Source organism: Rhinatrema bivittatum, chromosome 9 (genome assembly GCF_901001135.1).
Source record: "Rhinatrema bivittatum chromosome 9, aRhiBiv1.1, whole genome shotgun sequence".
Taxonomy (NCBI): Eukaryota; Metazoa; Chordata; class Amphibia; order Gymnophiona; family Rhinatrematidae; genus Rhinatrema; species Rhinatrema bivittatum.
In genome coordinates, this window is record NC_042623.1 from 229293989 (window position 1) to 229314240 (window position 20252).

The 20252-nt window shown below is 45.3% G+C and overlaps 1 long non-coding RNA gene across 6 annotated transcripts in view; it reads right to left on the reverse strand.

Annotated features, from left to right (window-relative positions):
• LOC115099174 overlaps positions 1-20252 on the reverse strand; it is a 174068-nt gene that overhangs the window by 92897 nt on the left and 60919 nt on the right. The gene's annotated exons all lie outside the window — the stretch shown is intronic.

The following is a 20252-nucleotide window of genomic DNA, read 5'->3' on the forward strand; positions in this document are numbered from 1 at the left end:
CATCACTATTTAACCATGGAAGTGACTTTGAAATGTGTCCTTCTAACGAGGCCAACGATCACAATTTTCCTTCCACGAGAGGAAAATTACCCTGATTCAGGTTCCCTTGAGCTTAGAGAATGTTTTGGACATGGGAAGGTAAAACAGCTCGTCACAGAAAATGGCACCAAAACTTTGGAAATATTTAATAGACCAGACTTTGTTGATCTTCTGGTTCGGTTTGTGCCAGAGAGAGAAACTGACATACAGACAGACAGAGAGAGAGACACACAGACAGACAGACAGAAAGAGGGAGAGAGGGACCTGAATCTGATCCAAACTGGACCTCCCCATACCTAAATCATACAGCTGAACATCAGCGCTAACGTGACAAGATTGCCATGGTGGCTTTTAGGAGAAACCTGGGCGAGTTTCCAGTTTTTCAAGGCATGAAAAGATACGGGAATGTAATGTATCAGAGCGGTGATATCCATATGAGATGTTTGGAAAATTTGGAAGAAGCCAAGGCACAATAACAAACACACTTTTCAGGTTAAGCACTATTTAGGAACTAGGTGTGTAAAATTAGTATATTCATGCATGAGTAGCTTTGATTCGCGGGCACGCCATTTTATAAACATCTAAAGTATTTGCATATTTTCGGCTTCCCAGGCACATATGAAAAAAAAGGGGCAATCTAGGGGTGTTCCAGGGTGGGGTCAAGAGTTATGCATGTAAATTGCTCTTTTGCAAGAGATTTACATAAATACATTAGCAAATTATTCGGGTAGTTTCACACCTGCTAAGTAGCTCGTACAATTGATATCAGACTGGTCTGTTTGTTATGAACCCTGGCCGTGGGATGCTGCCGGGCTCTCACCTGTCTTGATGTCGGCTCCTGCTGAATTGCGGCGTTCTCTGGCCTTCCCTGGGCCATGGCTGGGTCTCTCCGCGGCAGCATCTCCACGAGGGAGACACCACCGAGCTCCTGCTGCAAACTCCACCCCTTAGGCGCGCGCGCATGCAAGGTCTCAGGTTTTAAAGGGGCCATGGCAGGAAACCTTGGCCCGGCCCCTAGGATGACATCAGACACCACTGGATATTTAACCCAGCAGCTGCTTCTATGCTTTGCCTTGCAACAAGGTTCATTCTTCTGAGTCACTAGTTGCTGTGTTCCTGATCCTGCTCCAGTTCCTTCTTCCGAGTCCTCACTCCAGTTCTAGCTCCCTCGGCTTGTCTTCCTGGTTCCTGGCTTCAGCTTTGCTTCTGCTGCTCTGTGTCTGCTGCCTGTCCTGATCCTTGGTCTGTCTCTGGCCTTCGCTGTTCTGCTGCCTACCCTGACTACTGGTCTGTTTCCTCATTGTACTTCTCTGCCGCCTGCCACGACCTCTGGACTCTGACTACATTTCTTCTTCACCTGCCTCAACCCGGACTTCTCTTCAGACTCTTCTTCACCAGGAGACCGCACCTAAGTCCAAGCAGCCTGGGTCCCCAAGGGCTCCACCCAGGGGGACCTCAGGTTTCCAGTGGTGAATCTCCAGTTGGTCTCCTGGCCTTGATCCGCCTGCCGGCTACAGACTCCATTGTGGGCCACCCCTCAGCGGCCTCTCATCATCTCCTAGCTAGCCCAAGGGTCGACTGAATAACAGTTTGCAAGGCCATGGACCCGGCAGACCTTTCCGGCCTCCAGGCCATACCCGGTATCTCTCAAAGGTTACAACAGCAACACTGCTTGGATGTGTTGGCAGCTACCATTGAAAGGTTAGCGAACCACCTGGATTCTACTCCTCTGGTGGTAACTCCACCTCCGGCACCTGCTCCTGTTCTTAGACCAGCAGCTTCTACGCATCTACCCGCTCCTCTATGCTATGCAGGGGAAACTAAGCAGTGTCGGGGTTTCCGCAATCATTGCTTCATCCGGTTTGCTCTCCTGCCAAATCAGTTTCCTTCTGACCAGGTGAAGACCACCTACATATTATCCTTGATGGATGGGAGGGCCCTGGCTTGGGCCTCCCCGTTATGGAAGCATAATGACCCTCTGCTGGGAAATCTTCAACAATTCATACACAGCTTCAAACAAGTATTTGGTGAACCAGCTCACCAGTCTACCGCAGCTGCGGAAGTTCTGCAACTACGACAAGCCTCTTGACTGCTGGTGGATTATGCCGTTGAGTTTCGGACCCTGTCCACTGAGCTGGGTTGGCGTGAGGACAGCCTACACAGCATATTTCTGGAAGGGCTGTCTTCTCGCATTAAAGATGAACTTGCAGCAAGAGATCTTCCTGACAATCTCAAAAGCCTGATTGATCTGGCAGGAAGGATTGATCGCAGGATCCAACAGGCACGAGAGGTAAAACCAGCCCGAAGGCCAGTCACGCTAGCTCTGGCCTTCTCCCAGCCTATGTCTTCTTCCTCTTCCTCCTCAAACAATCAGGGTGACGAACCCATGCAACTGGGGAGTAGTCCTCTTACGCCTGAGGAGAGAAGACGTCGCCAATCACTAGGTCTCTGCCTGTATTGTGGAGGCAAGGGCCATTAACTGGCTCAGTATGGTGAGCGGCCGGGAAACTCCAGGGCCTAGGGTTCATCGGCTTTTCTACAGAACACTGACCTTCATCATTCAGACCCCTACAGCCCTTTATAGGAGAGGTGGATGTATCGGCTCTTGCAGTAGGAGCGGTGCTCAGTCAAATCTCCAACAAAGGCAAATTACTCCCCTGGTCCTACTTCTCCCGGAGATTCTCAGCTGCCAAAGATATTATGGAATTGGCAATAAAGAACTCTTGGCCATCAAATTAGCCTTTGAGGAGTGGCGTCAATGGTTGGAGGCGGCTCAGCACCCCATAGTGATGTATACAGACCACAAGAATTTGGAGTTCCTATGCCGAGCACAACGACTGAATCCCAGACAAGCTCGCTGGTCTCTATTCTTCAGTCGTTTCCACTTCTCATTACGTTACAGACCGGCGTTGAAGAATGTATGTGCTGATGCTCTTTCCCGCATTACAGAGACAGAAGACACACCTAGTCCACCTCAGTACATCTTGGATCCTGCAAGAGTCTTGCTGGCAGTCACAGAAGTAGCTCCCACCGGCAAGACAGTGGTTCCACTTCGGCTGAGGAAGAAAGTTCTCGCTTGGACTCATGATTCCCTTACGGCAGGAAATCGTGGCAGGGTATGAACTTTGGAATTGCTCACTTGCTATTACTGGTGGCCTCGCATAAAACGGGACGTTCAAGCCTACGTTAACTCTTGTCCTACTTGTGCAAAACAAAAACAGTTACCAGGCCATCCCTGGGGCCTGCTCCAGCCATTTCCCATTCCCGTTGAGCCGTGGACCCACTTTTCTACGGACTTTATAGTGGACTTACCTCCTTCTTAAGGGAAGACAGTTATATGGGTAACAGTGTACAGATTTTCTAAAATGGCTCATTTTGTTCCATTACCTAAATTTCCTTCTGCCCCTGACCTAGTCCAACTCTTTCGCACTCATGGACTGCCGCTTCACATTTCGTCGGATCGAGGTCCTCAGTTTACAGCAAAATACTGGAGGGCACTCTGTAAAAAGTTTGAAGTCCGCTTGGATTTTACCTTTGCGTTCCATCCACAGAGCAACGGACAAGCTGAATGAAACAATCGCTCACTAAAGACCTTTCTCTGAGCCTTTGTTGGAGACAAGCAAGATAATTGGGTGTCTCTACTACCATGGGCTTTCTCATACAACTATCATGCCCATTCAGCTATGGGGACATCTCCCTTTCAGCTTGTCTTCGGTAGGCAACCAAAGCCTCCTTTACCTCTTCCTTTGTCAGTGCCGTCTCCTGCAGCTCAACTATCTGCTCAGCAACTTCACTCCTTCTGGGAGTCTTCGCAACTTAAATTGCAGTGAACGGCTGCCATCTCTAAGAAGAACGCTGTTAAACATTGCCTTCCAGCCCCAGTATTTCAACCAGGAGATAGAGGATGGTTGAGCACAAAACACATCCACCTCCGCATCCCTTCAATGCGTTTAGTGCCTAAATTTATTGGACCCTTCACGATTTCAGAGAGAGTTGGCATTGTCTCTTATCGTTTACATCTTCCCAGTACTTTGAAGATCTACAAAGTATTCCACGTGTCTCTGCTTAAACCTCTGATTCTCTTGAAATTCCACCAGAAACCACAAGACCCATCGCAACCAGTTGCTGAAGATGACACCTGTTGCATCCGTCAGTCGCAGACAGCTGCGACCGCTCTGCCTTATCTCTTTTTCTCCCCTTTCTCTCTCTTTGGGCAAGATGGCTGTCTCCGGTGCCGAGTGCCAAGGACCTCGGCGTTTCCAGACCAGCATGGGCGTCCCCATCTGCCATGCTCATTCCCGTGACTTCCTAGGGCATGAGCGTACACATCTCTGATGCTCAAATACACGTCATGGCGGGAACCTTGGGGGCGGCCCCATCGCATGACGTCAGTACCTCCGGGTATAACTAGCCTCCGCTTCCGCTACCAATTTGAGTTAGCAAAGACTTTGCTTCGCTACTCTGCCTGCTCTAAGCTGTATGCTTAGATGCCTCTTCTCATACTAAGGGCCTCGCTCCAGCAGAAGCTCTAGACACCCGCTCCTCGGGGGTCTTTCGCTTCCAACTTCCCTTCGGGGTCTTCACTAACCTAGACAACCGCTCCTCGGGGGTCTTTTCTCTTTATTCATTTCCAGGATATTGGACCACTGGGTACTCGCTCCTCGAGGGCCTATCTACTTCATATCCTGCACCATGGACCTTCGATCCCACCATTCAACCATCAGGAAGACGCCTTTACTCTGTTAGTACCTCTATGAACCGGTGCTCCAACTCCACCCATCAGCCATGTCATTACCTGCACTGCGGGCTCCTGCCTATCGTGAACATCTGGGTGAGACTATACTTCTGAGCCTGTTGAGCATATTGGCACCTCGTGGATCAGTGCCTTACCTTCCTGCTTTACCATCTATTTACAGGAGTACAATAAAGACTCTATCCATTCTGTGTCTGCTAACTGTGTCAGCCTATCGTAGTGGTTCCTCATGGGGCTCCTCCCTGTGGGCGGAGTCATCTCCATTGTGACCATGGGTCCACAATGCCTCAAACACAACAACAACACCATCTATCAAGTAAGGGATGTGTTAGATGTTCGCTTCCATCATCGAAGATGGGAATACCTATGGGAATACCTATTGTCTTGGGAAGGATGTGGTCCTGAAGACAACACTTGGGAGCCTGCTGTCAACTTCCTAGATAAATCCCTCCTTTCCCAGTTTCATCAAGACCACTTGGATAAGCCTAGACCTCCAAGGAGGGGGCGTAAGAGGGGGAGTACTGTTATGAACCTCTGCCGCGGGACGCTGCCGGGCTCTCACCTGCCTTGCTGTCGGCTCCTGCCGAGTCGCGGCGTTCTCCGGCCTTTCTGCGGTGGCATCTCCATGAGGGAGATGCCACTGAGCTCCTGCTACAAACCCTGCCCCTTAGGTGCACGCATTCGCAAGGGCTTGAGTTTTAAAGGGGCCGTGGCAGGAAACCCTGGGCCGGCCCCCAGGATGACGTCAGACGCCACTGGGTATTTAAACCCAGCAGCTGCTTCTATGCTTTGCCTTCTGAGTCACTAGTTACTATGTTCCTGATCCTGCTGTTCCTGATCCTGCTCCAGTTCCTGCTTCCGAGTCCTCGCTCCAGTCCCAGCTCCCATTCGGCTTGTCTTCCTGGTTCCTGACCAGCTTTGCTTCTGGTGCTCAATGTCTGCTGCCCATCCTGATCCTTGGTCCATCTCTGGCCTTCGCTGTTCTGCTGCCTGCCCCGACTGCTGGTCTGTTTCCTCACTGTACTTCTCTGCCGCCTGCCATGACCTCTGGACTCTCTCTGACTACGTTCTTCTCCGCCTGCCTCGACCCGGACCTCTTCGGACTATTCTTCACCAGGATACCGTACCTAAGTCCAAGCGGCCCGGGTCCCCAAGGACCCGGGCCTTGGGGACCTCAGGCTTCCAGTGGTGAAGCTCCAGTTGGTCTCCTGGCCTTGATCTGCCTCCCAGCTATGGACTCCGCTGTGGGCCAGCCCTCAGCGGCCTCTCATCATCTCCTAGCTGGCCCAAGGGTCCGGCTAGGTTGTCTGCTGTTTTTGGGTGGAAGGGCTGAAGTAGTAGGAGGGTGTCAGTGACCTGAAGACAGACCGGGTGAACTGGTGGAGGTATTGGCGAACTGGTGATTTCAAGTACGTGCCCATATTTATAATACTCGTACTTCCATATGTAAATCAGGGTTTTATGCATACAAATTATATTTTTGTTGCATGTAAAATATAAGAATGCATGTTTATAAAATAGGTAAGGGACCCATTTTCAATGCATTGTGAATATTTGTATGTACTAAAACATATCTGTGTATGTTGAGGGGTGGATATATGCATATTTTATAAACTGCATGGACCACATACGGGCAGATTATAAAATACTATAGATCTTTGCGAGCCCATATACAGGCATATATGGGGCCACATGAAGATCTCTGAAAGTTATCATGTATGTCACAGTATTCACCAGTACAGCAAATGTTTTAATTATATGGACATAGACTATTGGCTGTTGCCAGCCAAGGTGTGCACCCTTAGCCAAGGTGAGGTTAGCGCTACCTGACGGGACGTCCCACAGGTCCCCGTCGTCAGTAGGCGGAACTGGTTGGAGCAGGAACCTGAGCTGGGCCTTCACCTGTACCCACCCTCGTTCCCCGTGGGTTGCGCCCTAGGGTGCCGGGGCAGGCAGGACTTAGGTGGGGTTCCTGATGAAGAAGATCCCACGACACTAGATGATTGAGAAGTCGGCCAGGTACCAAGCAGGCAGAGTCCAGGAATCTACCGGGGTCAGAGGTGGGGGCAAGCAGGCAGAATCCAGGGGCATTCCGAGGTCAGAGGCAGGCAGCAGGCAAGCAGAATCCAGGGACGTTCCGAAGTCAGAGGCTGGCGGCAGGCAAGCAGAATCCAGGGGCATTCTGAGGTTAGAGGCAGGCGGCAGGCAAGCAGAATCCAGGGGCGTTCCAAGGTCAGGACCAAGACAAGCCGGACAGGAGATGGGTAGCAGGGCAGGAACACGGAAGCAGACGGATTGGTACAGGAACACAGAGGCAGGATGCAAGGCAGGGGCGCAAGGCAGGAACACAGGCATAACTCAGCAGACAGCAGCTCACTAGGAGGAGAATCTGTTGCAAGGCAAAGTAGACTGCCAGGGTCCATGCCTATATAGGTCGCCGGTACTGATGTCACTTCCCGGGACAGGGGCATTTCCTGGTCCCAGACCCCTTTAAGAGGCGGGGCGAGCGCCTGGAGGCCTGCCCGTGTATGGGTCTGTCGGCGTCTGCATCGGAGCCTGGGGGGGGGGGGGGCGCGGCGCATGGGGAGCGGCGCTGGGGAATCGCCGCAGAAGGGCAGGCTGTGCCGGTAAGTGGAGTCGGCTGCATGGCCGGCCCGTGCAATTTAGACATTTGTATACAAATACTTTAATAATTACGTATTTCCATGCTGTAGAAAACACAAGAAAAAAGAAAGACAAGTGTTGCATTAAAAAATTAAAAGGAAAATAACTGTATATATATTGAAATATGAATAAAAGACATGTAATACAGTATAAATATCAGAGTTGAAAGAAAACAGTTCAATAACCATCTTAATCATACAATGTCTTCTCCAAAGAAATAGCCAAACCCAAACTATTTTTTTTTTTAATTTTATACACAAGTATAATCACGCCATACAAACATGGAAAGGCACTGGAATGAATACAGAGGGCACTGTTTGTTTATTTTTTTATTTTTGCTGTATTGACTTGTTACACCCTTGATCTTTCTGTCTTCTAAAAGCTCATTTATTCAGCTGGGGGGACGTGAAGAAACATTACACAAAATGCACACTCAAGGTGTAGCATTTCCCAGCAGCCGGTTTGAATTGTAAAATATTGAGTGGTTAAACTGATTGTTAGCCAAACAGAAAGTGCATCCTGCAAAGAGTTTGCAATCCACATCATCCATTCTCCTCTAGTAGAAAGGTATTTTTTTTCTTCTCCTCTCTTGTGGAATTAGAAAACCCCAAAGTGCCTGGAGGTTAATTGAAACTATGAGCCTGCTGTCACAGACAAGTGTGGTAAGTCCAATGACAATGAGTAGTTTAGGCATTTTAAAACGTATGATGTAAGGGGGTTTGCCATGAAAGAACTGTTGACAGGTGGTGCAAGCCGACACCATGAGAACATTTTCAGGTATGAGGTCATCCTGTTCAGCAGGTAAGGGTTTTTTCCTTGTCTTTCCTGAACCTGGTTTGTCAAGGAATACGCATTTGATAAGACGCTTACCTCTTACATACGGAAGAAGAAGGGGGTGGGGGAGTGGGGAGGATGCAGAGTTCGGAGAACGGGCAAACCAATCTTTCAAAAACTCAGTTATGAAATTTTTGTTAGGGGTTTTGTTTTTTTTTGGGACAGTTGGAAAAATTTAGTTAAATCTGTCAATGTTGGGATTTCAGGTTTCTGTGAATCTTCAGGCAAGATCCACAAGTGTCTGTGGGGTTTAGTGAGGATATTGTGGAGAGAGGCAGGAGGGAGATGGTGAAAGGGGAAAAAAAGCAAGCTAGGCATTTTTCTTTGATTTTGCGGTGAGAATGAATCAAAGAAAGATCTTGTGGAGGCTTTGCTGAATCCAACATAAATCGCTCCTTTCACTAGTATCCCACCTTCTTCCTGGTTGTTTTCAGCTTTCAGATTTATGGTACAGGACCGGTGGTGAAGTTAGGCTGCCTCTGATTGCATTGCCATTGTTGCCACTGGCTTTTCACTGCTCCCTCTCTCCTTTTCTTTGCTGTCTCCCCATCCCCCACCCCCATACCTGGTCCCGTCCCCAGGCAGCTTCCTCCATTGCAGTATGAACTGTATGAGCTTGTACAGTCTCATGTGACCTGCCAGCACAACGCAATTCAAACCACAAAACTGGACCCATGCAGCAGAGGCCGCCGAGGCAGGTCTGCAGGACCAGAGATCAGTGGGGGAGGGATGAGAGTTTAGGAGCTGGGGGATGAGAGGCCAGAAATTAGGTGGTGAACAGGATCAGGGATTGGGAAACAGTGGGAAAGGACAAGAAATTTAGGGGACCCAAAAATGTATGTCGGCAGCTCTGATGAAGCCACATAAAAGGCTCGGGCCCCTATTAAAGTTATTCTGACCCTGGCCAGAGAGGCCATAGGCCGCAGCTTCCTCCAGAATCCAGTATACTTTCACCTTCAGCCTGGCCAGTCACCGGAAGAACAGTCTCACAGTAGGTCGGGGAACTGCACCTGAGCTTCTAGTACAGCAACAAAGAACTGCCAGCGGACCAGCTGAAGAGTGTCCCTTCCAGTCTTTTCTGACATAAAGAACTACTTCTATTTTGCAGGCTGTGCAGAGATGTAAAGCACATATAGCCATGCTGCAAGAAACTAAGGGGCTGATGCAATATTAAACGCAGAGAGCGGGCGCTGACTTTTCAGTGCCCGCTTTCTTAATGTGCGCATGGGTCGCGGCTGATGGTTACGAAAACCGCCGGTAAACTCAGCGGTCTGCCGAGGTTTTCTGTTTTTTTTTACTTAAGAAAAGAAGTACAGAAAAGCAGTTTTTCCTGCTTTTCTGTACTTCTTTTACATGTACTCCGCTATTAACGCCTGCTCCAGGCAGGCATTAATATCTGAGAGCTAAATGTGCGTCTGAGACGCACACTTTTTTTTTTGAATGAGGAGTGAATGAGTAATAGTAATAGCCTCATTCACATGCATTTGCATGTGATGAGCACTATCGCATTCACTCCACGTCAGACGGGCGTTAAATAAGCGCTAATCCCCCTACTGCATTAGGGGGTGGATTAGCGCCTATTTAACCCGCATCTGAGTGCGGGTTATACAGTGTGCTCGGCTGAGCGCACTGTATTGCATCGGCCCCTAAGCTAGAAAATACAGAACATCTTAAATTACAAAGACAACGAGTTGGAAAGATTTTTTCTGCAGTATCTAGACTCAGAAGTGCAGGGATAGCTATTTTGGTGGCAAAAGCAGCTCCTTTTAAGGCTCATTAAATAGTGAAAGACCCTAACAGAAGGTATTTGTTAGGTGAGGATACTTTATTTGGCAAACCTATACTTTTGTGAAATGTATATGCACCAAATGTTTATTCCCATAGTTTTGTTTTGTTTTTTTTAACAGAAATAGTGAAGTGTCTATTAGGCTATGTTCATATTACTGTCATTTTGGGAGGGGATTTTAATTGTGTGCATGACCCATAGTGGGGCAGAATTCATGCATTGGTTGGTTCATCTCTGGATAAAAGCAAGGGTATCCCTTATTTACGTCACAGTTTAGATATGGTGGACATTTGGAGAACTTTTCATCCATTAGGAAAAAAAATGTACACACAGTTCAAGGGTTCATGACTGTCAATCCCCATTAGAAAATTCACCACTTCATTTTCGACTCTAAAGCCTTATTCGCTTATGTCTCGGCACTCACCAAACCTGCACCCCCCATCATTCCAGATGACCTAGCACTTGACAAAGCCACAGAACTTTCGATCTACTTTGAGAAAAAAATCTCCGACTTAACCGCCACACTCACCTCTCCTACTACATCTCCCTCACCTCTCATCTTCACCTCCCCGACACAACAGAAATCAATGCTTGAAGCCTTCGAACCAACCTCATCGATGGAAATTGAAAATATCATCAAGAAACTGAAACCAGCGTTGCACCCTGCCGATCCAATACCGACAAACCTACTCTTTAGCATCCTAAACACCATTTCAAAGCCAATCTCTGAAATTATCAACCTCTCCTTAGCCCAAGGACTAGTGCCAGACCAACTTAAGCTCGCCATACTTAAACCCATCTTAAAAAAGCCCAACTTGTCTCCTACGGACCCATCCAACTTTCGCCCAATAGCCAACCTGCCCATGATTGCTAAAATTATGGAAAAAATTGTTAACAGTTATCGGATTACCTTGAGGAACATCACATTCTGTCTCCCTCTCAACATGGATTTCGGAAGACTTTAAGCACAGAAACCCTTCTTATATCACTTGCAGACAACATCCTAACAAACATGGAAAAAGGTCAAACTTACCTACTAGCCCTACTCGATCTTTCTGCCGCCTTCAATACGGTGAATCATGCAACTCTCTTAGATCGATTAACAGACATTGGCATCAAGGGATCTGCTCTCAGCTGGTTCAGATCCTTCTTGTCCAACAGGCGCTTTAAAGTTAGGATCAACAATAAAGAATCCCATGCTGTCCTCTCTAATCTGGGCGTCCCCTAGGGATCCTCCCTATCACCCACCCTCTTCAACATTTACCTTCTCCCGCTCTGCCACCTCCTTTCAAAGCTAAACCTATCTCATTATTTGTACGCAGATGACGTACAAATACTCATTCCAATCACAGAATCCTTATAAAAAACCCTAAACCACTGGAACTACTGTCTCCAAGCAATTAACCACCTGCTCTCCACCCTCAATCTGGTTTTGAATACCAACAAGACGGAGATTCTTATCATCTCGCAAGACAACATCGCCCCCAACCCTTCTCTACCATCACAAGCAGCCAACTTAACTATTAAACACTCTCCTTTTGTCAGAGACTTAGGTGTCACTCTGGATAACCAGTTCAACCTGAAGAAGTTTGTGAACAACACCACCAAGGAGTGCTTCTTCAAACTCCAAGTCCTCAGAAACCTAAAACCACTTCTGCACTTCCATGATTTTAGACTGGTACTTCAATCAGTCATCCTGTCGAAACTAGACTTTTGCAACTCCCTTCTACTGGGTCTACCAGCCAACTCCCTAAAACCCCTTCAGATGGTTCAAAACTCCGCTGCCAGGCTTCTCACCAACACCAAGAAAAGGGAACACATTACCCCTACCCTTCAGAACCTACATTGGCTGCCCATCAAATACAGGATCCTCTTCAAGGTACTCACGATTATTCATAAAGCTATCCACAACCTCACTACCCTTCACACATCCACTCAACTAAAACCTCACACCTCCTCAGACCAATCAGGAGTACCTATAAAGACACCTTGTATGCCCCCCAAGCCAAAACTTCCCTTAGAAAATGCGCCATATCAACAGCAGGACCTCATCATTGGAATGCATTACCCCCTGACCTCAGACAAGAACCCTGCCATTCCACTTTCAAAAAGAGACTGAAAACATGGCTGTTTAGCCAAGCCTTTCAGGACACCTAATTTCTCTAGCCTGTTACTGCACCCTCCCAATTGAACTTTATATTCGGACTCCTTAGTCCACCTCTCAGTTTCTCCTCTTTGCTCTGTTTGCTCTAGCTATCATCTCTTCTGTTTCAGAGATGATATTACAGGTCTGCATTTCATTTTATTATAGTTTATTTTATCTTATGATATGTCAAGAAAAATTGATATTATATTTTTATTTTATAATATGTTTTTAGGAGTTTTTTACCGATGTTATTTTGTTAACTGTAACCAATGTTCCTTGTACCGCCTCCGAGCGATTGTTGATGTTACACTGTAAACCGATATGATTTGTATATTTTACAGGAATGTTGGTATAGAAAAAAATAAAAATAAATAAATAAATAGATTATATATTTGTGAATAAGAGTCAGTTTTCAGGAATAGATATTGGGACCTTGGCAATTTCGTACCTTGCCCCGATCCAGTGTGATTGGGAAGAATTCTGTCAGGAGAATTCTGATCTTAAACAACGATTCTCTATGTACCTTTATCATGAAAAAGGACTGGAAACGTTTCTGGGGAAAAAATGGATAGACTTCCTTGAATCTAATGCAAACATCAGGGCGTGCCCATTTTGTTTTGGGTATCTGTGAAGGCAGTGTTAAGGGGGAAATAATTTCTCACATCTATAAAAAGAAAAAAGGATCATTCCAAGGAAATTGAGATTGGAAAATCAATTACATAAGGACAAAGATTTTCATGAGCATGCACATTTAGGAGAATTTATTTTTTTTTATTTATTTAAAAACTTTTCTATACCGTCATTAAGTTAGGGACCATCATAACGGTTTACAATAAGGCACAAATAATAATATTGGAAACTATAATAAAATCTATCATTAAACAGGTGCCACAATTTTACGGTAACATAGCTCGTTTATAATTACTCATAATTGGAAGTGTTGTATCATAATATAACATGTCCATTCTTTATTATAACAGATTTTAAAATTGTAAAATCAAGAGCAAACATGTTTAAAATAAAAATAGAATACATATACCCGTGTAGATTGGAGTAGCGTGCTTGAGTGTTCTGCAGATCGTTTTTCTTATTCTCTGTGTTCTACTCTCCTTTCTCTTTGTTGTATGCCTGTTTAAATAACCATGTTTTTAACTGTTTTCTGAAGGTTTTGATGTCTCTTTGCAAGCGAATCTCAACGGGCATGGAGTTCCATAAAATAGGGCCTGCTAAGGAAAACGCTCTTTCCCTTACTTGGGTTAGTTTGGCTGTTTTGATTGAGGGGATGGACAGTAAAGCTTTATTAGCTGATCTCAGGTTTCTGTTAGGGATGTGTACGTGGAGGGCTGTATTCAGCCAATCAGCATTTTCATTATGTATTACTTATGTATTGTACACAGGGTTTTATACTGTATTCTTTGCTCAATGGGTAGCCAGTGTAATTCCATCAGGGTTTCAGTGATGTGGTCTCTTTTACTTTTACCAGTCAGAATTCTGGCGGCCGTGTTCTGCATTATTTGGAGTGGTTTGATTGTTGTGTATGGTAACCCAAGTAGGAGGGCATTACAGTAATCTGTGCTGGTGAAAATAAGAGCTTGTAACACTGAATGGAAATTACTTGCTGTAAGTAGCGGTTTTAGTCTTCTGAGGGTCATGAGTTTAGCGTATCCTTCCCTTACTTTTAATGATATGTGTTGTTTTAGGTTAAGTTCTGTGTCAATTATCACTCCGAGGTTTCTCACTTTCTCTGAAAGTTTAATTGGTTGTTTTTGAGTATGATAGGGTTTTGGATAATTTCAATGTTTTTACGTTCCAATAGCAAGTATTCAGTTTTTTCTATGTTGATCACTAATTCCATCTGGTTTAGTAATTATTTAATGATATCCAGATACATATTGGCTATGTTCAGAGTCTTTTCGATTGTCTCATCAATGGGTAAGATTATTTGGATATCATCAGCGTAAATGTAGTGTGAGATGTTTAGACCAGCTAGTAGGTGACAGAGTGGTAGTAGGTATATGTTGAATAGGGTGGCCGATAAAGCTGATCCCTGTGGGAATCCAGTTTGAAGTTTTATTTTATTTGACATTACATCTTTTATCTGCACTTGGTAGTATCTGTTGTCCAGGTATGATTGAAACCATTTGATTGTTTTATTACTTAGGCCTATTTCTTCTAATCTATTTAGTAGGATGTTGTGATTTACTGTATCAAATGCTGCTGATAGGTCAAGCATCATTAGGATGTACCGCTTACCGCTGTCAAAGCCTCTCATGATGTTATCTGTTAGGGCAAGCAGTAGCATTTCAGTACTGTAGTTTTTGCGAAAGCTGTGTTGAGATGGATATAGGATATTGTTATTCTCTAAATGTTCCGCAAGCTGTTTTTGTATGGATTTTTCTATTAATTTTGCTATTAGTGGTAAGTTTGACACTGGCCTATAATTGTTCAGGCTGTTTGGGTCATTGGTTTTTTTCTTTAAAATTGGTTTAACAATTGCTCCTTTTAGAGAGTCTGGCATGTTTCCTTCTGTCAAGGATAGATTGATAATCTTTGTTAGTGTTGGGGATACTGTATTGACTATTTTTTTGATGTCTATGGTTGGTATGGTATCAACTGCATGTGGGGCAGGGTTAATTCTTTTTAGCATGGATTGTAGATTTTACAAAATTACGCACACGCGTACTTTTGTTCGCGCACCAGGCGTAAACAAGAGTACGCGGGATTTTAATAGCTACGTGCGTATCTGTTAAAATCCAGGATCGACGCGCACAAGGCTGAGCAAAATCGGAAGTCTGCACGCGACGAGCCGCACAGCCGGCCTCCATTCCCCCCACCTCCCCTCACCTTCCCCTCCCTTCCCCTACCTAACCCACCCCCCCAGCCCTATCTAACCCCCCCATCTTTATTCCAGAAGTTATGCCTGCTCGAGGCAGGCGTAACTTGCGTGGGCCGGCTGCTGGCGCGCCACGTTCCGGTCCGGAGGCCGCGGCCACGCCCCCGGAATGCCCCGCCATGACACGCCCCCCGACACGCCCCCCCCCAGGAAAGCCCCGGGACTTACGCACATCCCAGGGCTTGCGCACGCCGCCGAGCCTATGCAAGATAGGCTCAGCACGCGCAGGGGAGGTTTGGGGTAGGTTTTCAGGGGTTACGTGCGTAACCCTTTGAAAATCCACCCCTTAATTCTTTGATACACCAGCATACACAAAAGAGCTTGCTGTATTATAAATGTCATTTCATTTTGGCAACAAGGCAGGTAAAATGATGGCTAATCTTATAAATTGGGCTGGGCAAAATTATATTATAACTATGAAAAAAAGCCTCAGAGCACGTTACAAACATCACTAAGGATTTATGTGACTTGTTCAGGGACTTCTGTGCAAAAGCTACAGAATATATGGTGGAGCCTGTCCCTGTGGGCAACATTCAAGACTATCTACACTCCACAGTCCTGCCAATGATGTCAGAAGAGCAGTTACAAATGTTGAAAACTCCTTTTAAGTTTGTAGAAATTTATAATGGCGTTAAGCTAGCCAAATTATTAAAGACCCCTGGCCCTGATAGTTTTTCTGGGGAGTTTTATAAGTTGATGATAGATCAGTTGTGTCTCCCTATGGATAAAATGCTTGATCACCTGGTAGCGCAAGTTAATGGGAAGGACATTAGCACTATTATAATTGTGTTACCTAAATCAGGTAAGGATCCTATGCTACCTGGTTCCTTTAGACCCGTATCTTTATTGGATTTTGATATCAAACTGTTGGGAAAGATAATGGTGGATAGGTTTGCTAAAATATTACCTACTTTATTTAATTGGAGAAGATTAAATTGGCTTTGTTAAACATACATAAAATATTAGTTAATACGTAAATGATACAATATCCCTTCCCTTTTGGTAAGTCACGACGCCATAAAGGCTTTTGATAGAGTTAATTGGCAGGTTTTTTTCAAACCTTTGGAGACTTTTGAGATTTCAGGTTAATTCATGAGGGTGATACATACATTATATCACAGACCTACGGCGGTGATAACGGTCAATGGTTCCTGTTCTAAAGGTATCAAAATTGCAATGTGGAACTTGGCAGAGTTGTCCCCTATCACCTCTCACCTTTTTGCTGTCCTTGGAACTGTTTTTACAACATCTTAAAGCAAATGGAAATATATCAGGAATATGTATGGGTGACAAGAAATTTAAGGTGGGGACTTTTGCAGATGATGTATTAATTCACATTTCTGACCCAATAGTTTCTTTACAACAGGGGTTATTGGAATTTACTAAATTTGGTCAGTCGACAGGTTTAAAACTGAATTTAGACAGGTCAGAGGCTTTGCCTTTGGTGTCATCCCTAAAGGATCTGTGGGGTTCTAAATTTTCCTTTGACATGAGTGGATGGTAGTTTTAAATATTTGGGGATAATTTTGCTTGGTGATGTTTTCAATTTGTAGCATTTAAATGTTTCATGGTTGCTTTCTGACTAAGACACTTAGGGGTAGATTTTCCACTTTGCGCGCCATGTCCATGTGCATGCACTTCCCGGTGCACACACATGGACGTGCCGATTTACTACCATGCATGCGCTCCATGGGCTGCCGGATTTTATAATCCACGTGCGTATGTGCGGGCAGCGCACACAAGGGGTGGGATTTTTGCAATTTCTGCCCAGCGACGCATCCCGACCTTTCCTAGTTCTCTCCCAACCCCCATACCTAACCTACCTTCCCCTTTCCCTCTCCTCCCCACCTCTAAACCTTACCTTTTTCTTTTTTTTACCTTTGTTTCACAACTTACTTCAGCTCCCAAACTGAAATAAGTTGCATGAGCTGGCAGCCGGGTCTTCGGGACAGAGAACAATGGCGCTGTCCCGGGCCATCCCCGCCCAACCCCTCCCCGCCCCTTCGAAGAAGCCTGGCACTTGTGCGTGTACCGGGCTTTACTTGTGTGGCTGGGCCCTTTGAAAATTGGTTCGACGGGAGCAAGGCCCGGCCATGCGCGTAAAGCCCAGATTTTATGCGTGCGGGCAGTTGAAAATCTACCCATAAATGGGGAAAATATACTTACTTTGTATGAGGATTCTCCCGAACTGGCTGTATAATTTTCAGTTGTTGCCTGTCTAAATAAGAGGGACCTGAATCATCTTCATCTGCAATTAGTAAGTTTCTGTGAAAGGGGAAAGCTTTAAGAAATTGCTCTGTCTACGATAATAAGGAGTATTTCAAATGAAGATTTGACTTTGCTTAATTTAAAATATTATTGGGCTTGCTTACTGGTGGTCTAGGAGTGGGCAGGTGGACCCCTAACCCCAACTCCCTAACCCCAGGTTGGCACCATTTTTCAAAATGGCGCCAACCTGACCTTGCCCTGTCACATGATAGGAACACAAGGATACTATTTTTTGGGATGGGTAATGGGGAGTAGGAGTGGGAGGTGGGGGACACTAAACTCCAGGGATTTTATTATCTTTGCAAGGGGGTGGGAAGGGATGGGCCGACGGCAGTGGGGGTATCCTCTATTAATGGGACTTTTTGGCCTTAAAGGGGAGGAGGATAAGGGTAAGGGCCGTCACCTTGCCTGTGGCATTACTTTATTTTTCAATTTGGGGGGGCATTGCTGCCTTGGTTGGGAGGGGGGAAACTGGGCACCTTGGCCCTTTAAATTTCCCACGGAAGCAACAGGGGCCAGGTTTAGAGGCCCGATGTGCCCTCTGGAAAATAACTACAACTCCCTCAAATGTGATGAAATAACAGGGCTGACTTTTTTCAAAGTCTAACAGGTTATATTATTAGCATTGTATTGCCTATGCATAAGCTGCTTTGCATGCATTAGGAAATTTTACGCATGCAAATCAGTTCATTTCCATAGAGGGTGGAAATCTTTTGTGATATCACGCAGTAGTGCTGCGATATGGTGATATCTCGAAATAAACAGCACTTAACGTGTCTTACATGCTGTTTTGCTCACGATATCACTGCTTAGTAAATCTAGCCAAAGTTAGCCAGCCTACTTTGAAAACTGGAGTTTGCTGCATAACTTTTTTTTTTTTAATTTTTTTTTAAAGAAATAACCATGGTACAACAACAATAGAACAGTACCTATAAGAACACAAATAAGTGTTCGATAGAAGCATGAAAGACTAATACATCATAAAACAAGCGCCAAAATTAGCTCCAGAGGTACAATTGAATCACAAACTAAAAGTTACATCATAAACGTACATGGGTAGCCACAATTTTCCCATTAGTTTAGCTTCCCTCTTCCCCCCCTTCCCCCCATCACTTAACTACTTAGCAGCTTGGGAAACCATTCATCAACATAGAAAAAAAGGAGATGAAGAAATAAAGATAAAAGGAAGTTAAGACAATAACAGCCTCCATATGGTCAATTGGCATAATATACTAATATGGATAGTGTATCAAGGCTCCAAACTGTATATCCCATACTGTAGATCACAAGAGGAATCTAATTGTCCTGGTGCTTAGTACCAGGAGCCCAGGCTTCATAGGTTTGCCGAGTCAGGAACCGAGGCAAGCGTTTATGTCTAATAACCGTTAAATATTCCAAATAATGGATCTTTGCAAGTTTTTGGACTACTCGCCTTCGAGTCGGCATCTCTGACAGTTTCCATCCATGCCGCAGTCAATATTTGTGTGATTAAATAAAAATGTTCCAATGTCTCTTCTGTTGTCTGTATATTCAATAAAAACAATGCTGGGTGCGGGCGTAAGCTTGTGTGTGTTATGGTAAGGATTAAGCTTGCAATGTCCTCCCAAAAGGCTGCGACTTTGGGACAGGACCACCACATATGCCTAGGTCACCACATATGCCTAGGTCACCACATTTCCGCCAGCAACAACTATCCCATTTATCTGAGAATTTATGTAGTTTGGAAGGGGTAATATGCCAACAATATAAGACTTTGTAACCCTGTTCCACCAAAGAGGCGGAGATAGAGCACTGCTTAATCCTCAAGAAGCCTTCTTGCCAGAACTGATGAGCGCTTAATTCTGGGATATCTTTCTCCCATCTTTTTATGTGAATGGGAGGCTCCGGAGGATCACCATTAAGCAACATATATCAGTTTTGAAATAACCTTGCCCAGGGACTCAGCCTCATCAGAAAACCCCTCGAACAACGATTTACCCCTTAACAGGTCACTTTTAACTGGATGTTGTGCCATATAGTGTCTGATTTGCAGATAGAAGTAATGATCAGTGGGTGGTAAGCCATATTGAATCATCAGGTTGGCAAACTCCCGAATTATACCATCCTGTAGCAAATGCCCCAAGCGAGAACAACCACCCACTGTCCACCTCTGGGCCACCGTGAGTGAATGTCCTGGTAAAAACCCCTTCTGAAAGAAGATTGGTGTATTAAAAAAAAAACGACCGGTCACCCACCAGTTTTGGCTTCCATGAGTCCCAAAGTGCTAAAGTATGAAGTATTGTAGGCGCAGCATGTAGAGGCTCTGGTCTATCAGTTTTTCGCAGCCAAAGTAGGAAGCTTGGGCCCCCCACCTTGTATCACCCATCTCCTCCCTCTCCCAGACGTATGTCAATGTATTGCCGAGCGTAACTGTGCAGCAACATAGTACCAGGATAGACATGGAACACCTAGGCCTCCACTCTGTTTAGATAAGTACAACACCTGTCACTAACTCTGGGTGGTTCATGTCGCCAGATAAATCGTAGTAGCTTTCTTTGCCACAAAGTAAAAGACTCTACTGGTATGGCTATAGGCAGAGTTTGAAATAAGTAATTAAACCTAGATAATATATTCATTTTTACGGTCGCTATACGACCTATCCACAATAGCCCCAGTCTTTCCCACGCTTGCAAATCTTGCACAATCTTGGACCACAAGCCCCCATAGTTAAGTTGGAATAAGTTTTCTAACTTAGGGCCAATTTTAACTCCTAGATATTTCAGGCTTTTGTGGACCACATTAAACAGAAACTTCTTCTGTAGCCTCTCAAATTGGACCGATGGAACAGAGATATTTAACAGTTCAGATTTCTCCGCATTTAGGCGGTACC